Source organism: Ursus arctos, unplaced genomic scaffold (genome assembly GCF_023065955.2).
Source record: "Ursus arctos isolate Adak ecotype North America unplaced genomic scaffold, UrsArc2.0 scaffold_3, whole genome shotgun sequence".
Taxonomy (NCBI): domain Eukaryota; kingdom Metazoa; phylum Chordata; class Mammalia; order Carnivora; family Ursidae; genus Ursus; species Ursus arctos.
In genome coordinates this window covers 71,376,041-71,385,657 of record NW_026622985.1, presented here as the reverse complement: position 1 = coordinate 71,385,657, position 9,617 = coordinate 71,376,041, and the positions used below count along the sequence as shown (strand labels likewise).

Below are 9,617 nucleotides of genomic sequence, written 5' to 3'. Positions count from 1 at the left end.
CAACTAGCAATTATTCCCATGTATAATTATATTCTTTTTCAGAGATAAGCATGATAGACAAGTTATAAGAAATAAAGTAGTATTCAGTGACAGTAAAATCATGCTATGAAACAAATTTAAAGACTGTAGACTTTCTGCATTTTAATTTATATGGGCCTAGGGGAGGGGCCTAGGAAATAGGTTGGATTAATGCGTTGGCAGGCATCACATAACAAGTTATGACGTTAAATTTATATGTTGGCCAAGTTAGTTTACTGACATTACCTCTACTCCCTCAAGACCTCTCTCTGGGATGCAAACATCTAGATTTGGTGACGGACAGCTGGGAGCAGTAGGATTGAATTACTCACCAGGAAGAACTCTGATTAATGAGCTTCAAGTAAGGACTAATTTCCAGACAACCATCTATGCCATCACTAGAACCTAAAAGTTCCCATTTATGATCAATGTCAAGGTGAGGGTGAAAGAGAAATTTACTTTGAAACAGCAAAAAACATTTTAACCTCTCCTTTCCTTTTAAGAGGTAAGCACTTCTAAGCAGCAACTTGACTTGTTTTAGAAGGATTAAGAATATACTTATATTGTCTATGTTCTCTGATTGCTTCAAAGGGGAAGATTTTGTTTTATAATAAAATTGAGAGTCTTTAAGGGGAGTGGCCGTGCAATAGATATATTGTGTGTCTCGGCAAATGTCTAACCAGTATTAGCTATTTTCTAAATAAATTGGTATATATACCCAGTTAGTAGATTGATATTCCATAACTTCATGGTAGATACGGAGACATCGTTTAAATCATTCTGCATGATATATAGAATTTAGGATTTCCCTTGAGCTTTGCAAATGGATGGGCATTAGATAAGAAGGGAAAAGGAGGTCATATTCAATGGGAAGGCTAGTGAGAGAGAATACAGTGCATTGCGAGAGGGTGAGCACATCCCTTTGACTAAAGTAAAGACAGGGAATAGATGTAGAAGCCAAATGTTGGAATGCTCAAAAGCAAGCAACAAAAAAGTAGTGAAATGACATGATGGAAGCAGGTTAGGTCTAAATTTTCTGTGTTTCCACCTACACGAAAATGAACTGGTGCCTAATGGTACAAAAGAAACAAGATGCTTTCTGGCTTTGGTACCAGCTCTCTTCAGATCATTCAAGAAGACTCCAGGCTGTATCATGAGTAATTCTAATTGTTTTTTTCTGCCTATCCTGCCTTCTCTCCAATTCCCCGTGATGGACCCTAAACAACAGCCGCATGTACTCTGCATTGTTGCCATGATATCACCTGTCTTTTCTGATGAAGGTAATGTGGCTTGGCACCCAGGTCATAGTCATGTCTCCTGATTTTTAGGTGCTTCTGATGTCTGTTGCACTTAACTCCTCCCATTTCCTTTGCTAATGTGGGACTACTCCCATCATATATTACACTCTGTTACTTGGTCCATAAAGCAGCAAGCTATTTCCTTTCAGGGCCTTCCCAAAAGTTATCACAGCCTATTGCCCCCTTGGCTCTGACCATAAGTTGTAGAGGGAGAGGAGAAATCTGGATATGGGGCGCCTGGGTGGTTTAGTTGGTTAGGTGTCTGACTCTTGATCTCAGCTCAGGTCTTGATATCAGGGCCATGAGTTCAAGCCCCACGCTGGGCTCCACAGTGGACATGGAGCCTACTTAAAAAAAAAAAATCTGGATATATATACACTAAGCTGTTGTATTAGCTATCTACTGCTGCATAATAAATTATCCTAAAACTTAACAGCTTGAAACAATAAGCATTTATTATTTCATGGTTTCTGTCGGTCAGGAAGCGAGGCATGACATAGCTGGGTCCTTTGGCTCATGGTTCCTCATTAGACTGCAGTAAAGGTGTCAGCAAGGGCTGTGGTCTCATCTTAAGGCTCATCTGGGGGAGGTTCCACTTCCAAGCTCACATAATTATTGGCAGGATTCTGGTCTCTTACTGAGACACCAGTTCTTTATCACATTTGCCTGTCATAGGGCAGCTCACAACATGGCAGCTGGCTTCTCTCAGAGCATGTGAGGGACAGAGTGGGTAAGAACCAGCAAGATGAGTCATAGTTTTTTTGGTCAATGAATCTGAAGCAACATCTCATCATGTTGCTATATTCTTTTTGTTAGGAGCAAGTCAACTGGTCCAGCCCACATTCTAGGGGAGAGAATTACACAAGAGCATGAACACCAGGAAGAAAAGATCATTGGGGCCATTTTAAAAGCTGCCTACCACAACTGTGGAGAATTTCCCTACTTTTCTGGTGACCATACCCTTGTAAAATCTTGAATTCCTTATGCAACTACCAGGCAAACTCAGACAAATCTGAATTTGGATAGGTTCTCACTCTCAGACTCCTGTTTTACAGTTTCTTCAGAAAAGGGATCTGGCAGCAATATACAAATGGATTAAAGACTTGTGGTTAAGAAAACAAACCATGTAACTATCATTAACAGTACTGATGAAAGCAGTAAAAAGTCCAAACCAGGATGGTGGTAGGGAGCTTCAAGAGAGGATATAGATGCAAAAGAGGCAGAAAAGTAAGAATCAAAAATACTTGCTTCCAAACTGAATATAGAAAATGGAAAGAAAGGAACAACAACTTGGATTCCCAGGTGGATCCAGGATACTTCTGGCATTTATGGAAAATGGGAAAATTTGGGAAGAAATCCAGATTTGGGGAAAAATGGTTAAATGTGATATGCTAAATTTGAGGTGGTTTTTGTTCTTGTTTTTATTTTGACTGAACTAAATGTCTTTATCAGGGAAAGTCAGGATTACAACAGACTTAAGAGTTGGCATTGGGGCTCTTCTTGCCAAAGGTGGGCATGACATTGACCAAGCCCCAGTTGTCCTACATCTGCCACTTGGCTCAGCCTGTCTTCTTCTTTTTCTCCTGTTTGGCCACCTCTGCCCTCTGACATGGCCAGCACAGGCCGGAAAACCATGGACTCTAGCTCCAAGCATGTGGCCAACTACCTCCAGGGTGGTCAGAACTTCTACTCCATGCTGATCTATGGTAGCCTCATCTTTGAGGGACGTGCCTGCCAGGAGCACCACTTGATGTTCTAGAGCGATGTCCTCCAGTGAGGCTCCACGAGCCTTGATCTGGGTGACCTGGCTGGTCACCTCAAGGGTATGTAGCTCCTGGGCGCAGACAGAGCTGCATGGCAGTGACTGAACTGGGGCCACCACAGCCACTATCTCGAAGATGGAGTTGAGAAAAAGCTAAATTTGAAGTTTTGCATTAAGTTATGAATGAGCAGATATAACTTGCTTAATTTTGTGCCCGTTGGTCTCAGACATGCAAAGACATAGAAAAGAGTACCATGACTTTCAAGATACACAACATCCAGACAGCAGGGGAGAGTGACAGAAGCCAGGGACAGAGGGCAGGACAGGAGGTAGAGATTTATTTGCTATCAATATAGAAACTTCGAGAGAAGATAGAGTCAGAGGAGGGCTCCAAGTGGGAAGGTAGAAGAAAGAAGAGCCCTCCAATAAACCCCTGCGTTTGAAATCCTCCCTGGGAGCCAGTTCGCCTCTGCACTACGGTGTGGCAGTGCTGCAGGCCAGAGCGCTTCTCTGCTCAGTCAGACGCTTGCTTAACGAGTGGCCTGCGAACATGACAGCCTTGACATCACCACCGCCAGCGCTGCGACCCTGGCACCTGCCTGGAAGAGAAGTAGAAATGCCATATCTTCAAGAAAATCCACAGTCTGTTCTTGACAGAAAGCTTGTAGTCATTACAACAAAAGGAAATAAGAGAACAACCCTTGAAATTAAAAAACAAATCCAAACAGCAAACAAAATGAAACCAATAACCAAATAAACAATCAAGAAACCCCAAAAGTTGTTGTTTTGTTTTGTTTTTTTAAAAACTTGTCAAAATTATCAAACAAAAGAGTTGTTCAAAGAAGTCTGTGGAGGATACCTGGATGCCAAGTGCTGCTTAACTCCTGCCTTTTGTCCTTTCTCCTCCTCTTTACCCTCCTGTCATTATTTTCTCTCCTGTTCCTTCATTTTCCTGCTTGTGTCCTCACTCTTCCCCTCCCCCCGCCGCACCCCACAGACTGCTCCCACCCTCCAGTCTCTAATTCTAGTTTTTTAAGTTAGAAAGTATGGAAGTTGATTATAGGACATCCGGATAGTATGGCTAAATGGAATGGAAAGAGCTGTAGGTCATTTTGAGAATCATCTATGATGTGAATTTTAAAATTGCTACAAGCAAGATTTTATTGACCATGATGCTTTCTTTTATTTTCTCTTCTCATTTTCTTCTTTTTCATTTTCAGTTTCATCAAAGGATTTCTCAGTGTCTTAAGGATTTCAAATATTGAGGGGTTGATCTCGCCTCGTGACAGCAAGTTCAGTGTTTTTGCCACCTGACTTAATCACTTCCGGAAGGATCAATCCAGATTGTCCATTTCTTTTTTTTTTTTAAATGATTTATTTATTCATTTAGGAGAGGGGGAGGCAAGCGGAGGGAGGGGCAGAGGGAGAGAGAGAGAGAGAGAATCTTGAGCAGACTCCCTACTGATTGCGGAGCCCGATGCAGGGCTTGACCCCACGACCCCAAGATCACCACCCATGTGGAACCAAGAGTCAGACACTCAACTGACTGCGGCACCCAGGCACCCTCAGATTGTCATTTCAATGGCTTTGTCAGTATAGTGTTTCTCCAGAAATTCACACCGTGACTTGGCACCCTGGCCTATGGCATTGGCCTCCCTGGAGTGGTTTGTTCATGAGGGGCCAGTCTTCCGAGGGTGGGAATGTAAAGATGAAGGCAGGTTGGGTTGTGGAGGGGGTGGGGCGGGTAAGAAGCAGCCCCAGGAGAAGGAGCTAAAGCACAGTCTCCATTAGCCCAGGAGGCCCATGGGGACAAGACTCCCAAACTGGTCCTGGCAGCCAGCATGGAGAAAATTTATAGTTTTCTCTTCTCTCTGTACTCATCTATAGCAGAGTCCAACAGAGGGCAAATAAAATATTTTCTGGACAAATATAAATATTAATGAAAACTGTTGTAAAATTTCCATATTGTAGGATGCTATAAAAGGAGAATACTTCACTTCCAGTTTCTCTTATAAATAAGGATTGTTAGTGTAAGGAATGTTCTTTGGAAAGCTTTTCTTTTTTTTAATTTAAGTTTATGGAATATGGAAATGACCTAAAGTATTAACATAAAACTTGATGATGGATATTTTGTAGGAAATAATTCAAAATGTCAAAAGAATTTTTAGCACAGAGTTTTTAGTATAGCAAAAATGTGTTACAGAAATGTGTAAAAATGAAGACGTGGATCCATAAATCGTGGTGTATACATACAATGAAATCTTGTGCAGCTACTAAAAAAAATTCTTTCCAAGTTTTCAATGATATATGGAGTTGCCTAAGTAGAAAAGAAACACAATATCCTTAAAAGCAAGGTAAAAAAATGTGATCGATCTACATGTATTGATATGGAACCATCTTCAAGATGATGATGTAGCGAGTAGGATTTTTCATTGTCACAAGCTTTGTTTTACAAAAATACGGTTGACCTTGAACAGCACAGGTTTGACCTGCATGCGTCCACTGACGTACACATTTTTTTCAATACAGTACAGTAAATACATTTTCTTTCTTATGACTTTCTTAATAACATTTTCTTTTCTCTAGTTTATTTTATTGGAAACGTATAGTATATAATACATATACAAAACTTGTTCCTTGACTGTTATGTTATCTGGTCAACAGCGGGCTACTTGTTAAGTTTTGGAGGAGTCAAAAGTTATGTGTCCCTAACCCCTGCATTGTTCAAGGATCCACTATATAATTTTACTTGTCCTTAATTGCTGTAATATCTGACTCTTCTTTCCCGTTATCTGTAGTGGAAGAAGACATAATTTAGTCATTTCTAAGTAGACTGTCAAATGCAGTGATTTCTCAGGCAAGCAAAGCAAGGTATTGCATGCTAGAATTTTGCTGTGGTTGCCCCTGAAAACCCAGATGCCGTCACCGCTGTGCTTGCTACAAGGCCCGTGTGCATTACTTTATGCACTCAGCTCTTGTGTCTAAACCTCACTGTGCGTGCTGATTGGCAAATAAGTTACATGGCTGCATGGTTTCAAGGCAATTTTAGAAATGTAATCTGTTGTTTTCTTTTACTTTCCAGCTTCTCTGGTATATAATGGAACCCATGCAGGTTTGGAACTATTTGGTAATGGAACCATAAGTGACTACAGCATCATCCCCGTAGGATGACAAGATCGGTCTTCAGTGTGAGGTTGCTAACCACATACCAGCCCCATGGTACCTAATAATTGATTTTAACAATGCAATTTGATTATTCAACTTGATTATTCTATTTGATTGAGAAAGAATGACTTTAGTGGTTAAGTTTCCCTTTCCAATTATGCCATATTTACCCTTGTGGAATTGCAGATATCTCTTAGAATGATAACATTTGTCAAATGAGACAGTGCAGTCATTTAGCAATCGCTCAGAGTATCCGCTGAGCACCACATGCAAGATAATCAAGTAGAAATCAATCGTGCCTTGTATTTGCACAGTGCTTAGACTTTGTAGAACACACCCAAGCCTTTTCTTACCTGATCCTAAAAATAGATTTGTGTTGGGGCACGTGGGTGACAGTTGGTTAAGCGTCTGCCTTTGGCTCAGGTCATGATCCCAGGGTCCTGGGATCGAGTCCTGCATTGGGCTCCCTGCTCAGCAGGGGGTCTGCTTCTCCCTCTCCTTTTGCCTCTCCACTCCCGCTTGTGGTCTCTTGTGCTCACTCTCTCAAATAAATAAAAAAAGAAAATCTTTAAAAAATTTAAAATAGGTTTGTGAAGTGAACTGGGAAGAGATCCCCATTTTATAGATGAAGAAACAGAGGGCCAGAGTTAAACCATTTGCCCTAAGTCAAACCAGTAGTAGATGGTGAAATTGGGACCAGGACTTAGCTGATTATATTTGAGTACTGTTTTCCACACTGTCACATTTTCTATTGACTCCATGAAGAGGCTTTGGTAGGGAAGCTGGAGAAAACCTGAGGAATGGGAAGGAGACACCTCTGGGATGGGGAGGACAAAAGAGGGCACTTTTTAAAAGGAGAAGCTAGCAGAGCTGGGGGTCCTTCTTTTACCAACTTCCCAACCTGGGCCAAGGGCCAACCCTGAGTAGGTGCATTTCCAGCTCAGATTCCGTACCTTCTTCTACCCCCCCTACCCGTTTTGTCCTGTGTCCCTGGCCACAAAAGACCTGACCATTAGAAAAAAGGTACAAGTTATAAGTATGAGATCCCACTTGTCAAGGAACATTATAAAAATCTGTGGTATGTTAGACTTGGTAAGGGAGCACTCCTTCATTTTCAGAAGAACTCTGTGAACTCCACCTCTGATCTGCAAGCACAGTGTCTCTAAGGCCAGGGACTTCTTTGGTGTGTGTTGAAAGGACGACAAAGACAAGAAAAACAAGCCCACTGATTCTGAGCAAAATCACAGCCCGAAAGTCACAGCTTCCCTGCTAATATTTTGTATTCTTAATGTTTGATATGGTGTTTGGGAATAATTCACTAAGGTTTGATTAGATTTACATAAAAATGATAGGCTTTCTGAAATCGCAGGTGAGGAGTGGGTGCGAGGAAGGAGGTGATGAGATCAAGGCTGTCCACGTAACACGGTGTAAGCCAAAAGAGAAGAGCTGTGCACCTCTTCTGCCTAGTTTTCTAGAGCAGCCCAACTACCCACGGTCGGCAAAGGAAAAGAACAAAGGGATGGAAACGAAAAACACCCATGTCTTTTGCAGGAGAAAAGAGCGAAGGTAAAAATTCTGCCAAATAATTTTAATGCTATTCTGTCAGCCTGAAGAAAGAGAAGTTCTCTGTGTAGCAAATCATGAGGCTTCTCTTCACGAACCGTGCTTGGCAAAGGGGGTTCTTCCCATGTGTCTCTCTTGGGAAAATGTTTTCACATTGGTGGTCGCTAAGCTTCATCAGCACATTGTGATAGGTAAGCCAGTTATGGGTTTAGTTGGTTGCTTGTTTGTGTGTTCATTTACACTTGACTTTGTTCTAAAAATGCTTGGTGGTGGGTAGAGTGCCCAATAGCTCATTGTGCTTTGTGCATTGATCATATGTAGTCAGTTATTAAAAGCACAAGTGATCCTTTCAAAGGACGTCTGTGTGAATAGTGGAGTACAGCTTTATTATTCTAACTAGGAAAATAAGCCAGAATGCTTTTTGATTAAACTAACAGTAGGTCTGCAACCATTTCAGCAATAGATTAAGGTAGGACAATTTTAGTTGAAGATGATCAACAGTGTATATGCCGCAAGGATCCCTGAGGCTGACCTACTCAACTGCCATGCTCCGGGCAAACCCCAGAAGTGCACTCTTGTGACTCTGAGCCTCAGAGAACTTGGGCCCAAACCAGTACCTCTTTTACCAGAAAAACTATAACAGAGAGGCACTGAGATGTGTCACTAGAGACTGAACAAGATGTTTACATAATTACTGATAATTTCATTCAGTCTGATTTTAATCTCAAACCAGTTTGGGTTCTCTCCAAGCTTCAAGAACAAAACATTTATCATGGTAGAGTTGCAAAATGTCTACAAGTGAAGTCTCTGTCTTTAGCGAGATGGGTTTGAGACTACTGCAACCACTTTCTAGCTAGTTCTGTGTCCAGTGCTATGGGTTTGGATGAGTCACTTAAACCCCGTGCTTTAGTTTCCACATTTTGAAAATGGGGTAATGAGAATATCTACCTCAGCACCTTGTTGTATCAAATGAAATACCATTTATAAGATGCTGAAGCACGATGTGCAAGCTTGTTGATGCTCGCTATTATTACCACGTGCCTAGTACTGTCTTAGGCCTGACAGGTGTCGAAATGTCTTAGTCCATTCAGGCTGCTATAACAAAAGCCCATCACTGGGTGGGTTACAAACAACAGACATTTATTTCTCACAGTTCTGGAGGCTGGGAACTCTAAGATCAATCCCAGTGCCAGCAAATTTGGTGTCCGGTGAGACACTACCTCCTGATTCATAGGCCTCACATGTCCTCACATGGCAGAAGGAGGGAGGGAGCTCTCTGAGGTCTCTTTTATAAGGGCACTAATCCCATTTATGAGGGTTCCATGCTCATGACTTAATCATCTCCCAGAGGTCCCACTTCTAAATGCTGTCACATTAGGGATTAGGATTTAACATACAAACATATGTTGGGGGGGATACAAACATTTAGTCTATAGCAGAAGATGATTAAATAGTCTGCCCTCAAGGAGCTTGTATAACTCTGGGTTCTCCAGAGAAGCAGAACAAATAGGATATGGAGATACAGATTTATTATTTTTTAAAAATTTCCATCAGATGTTATTTTTTAAAAACCAATATGCATTTTGCAGTAAGTGGCACTAATTACACAGTAATTATTAGATAAGTAATGTGAAACCACAGAACCATAACTTTGCCACAGCCACACAGATGTGGCCTTTCTGGCTGAGCACATTTAAAAAAAAAAAAATCTAGATGCCCACACCACACCAAAACTATGCCAAGGAAATCTGTCAAGGCATAAAGCTCTGGTGACTCACTAGAGTATCTAGATATAGATTTAGAGATTTAGA

General features: G+C 41.4%; 1 pseudogene; it reads right to left on the bottom strand.

Annotated features, from left to right (window-relative positions):
* Positions 1–2,791: 2,791 nt before the first annotated feature.
* The window catches only part of LOC125281122 (FAU ubiquitin-like and ribosomal protein S30), a 68,996-nt pseudogene continuing 62,170 nt past the window's right edge, over positions 2,792–9,617 (bottom strand).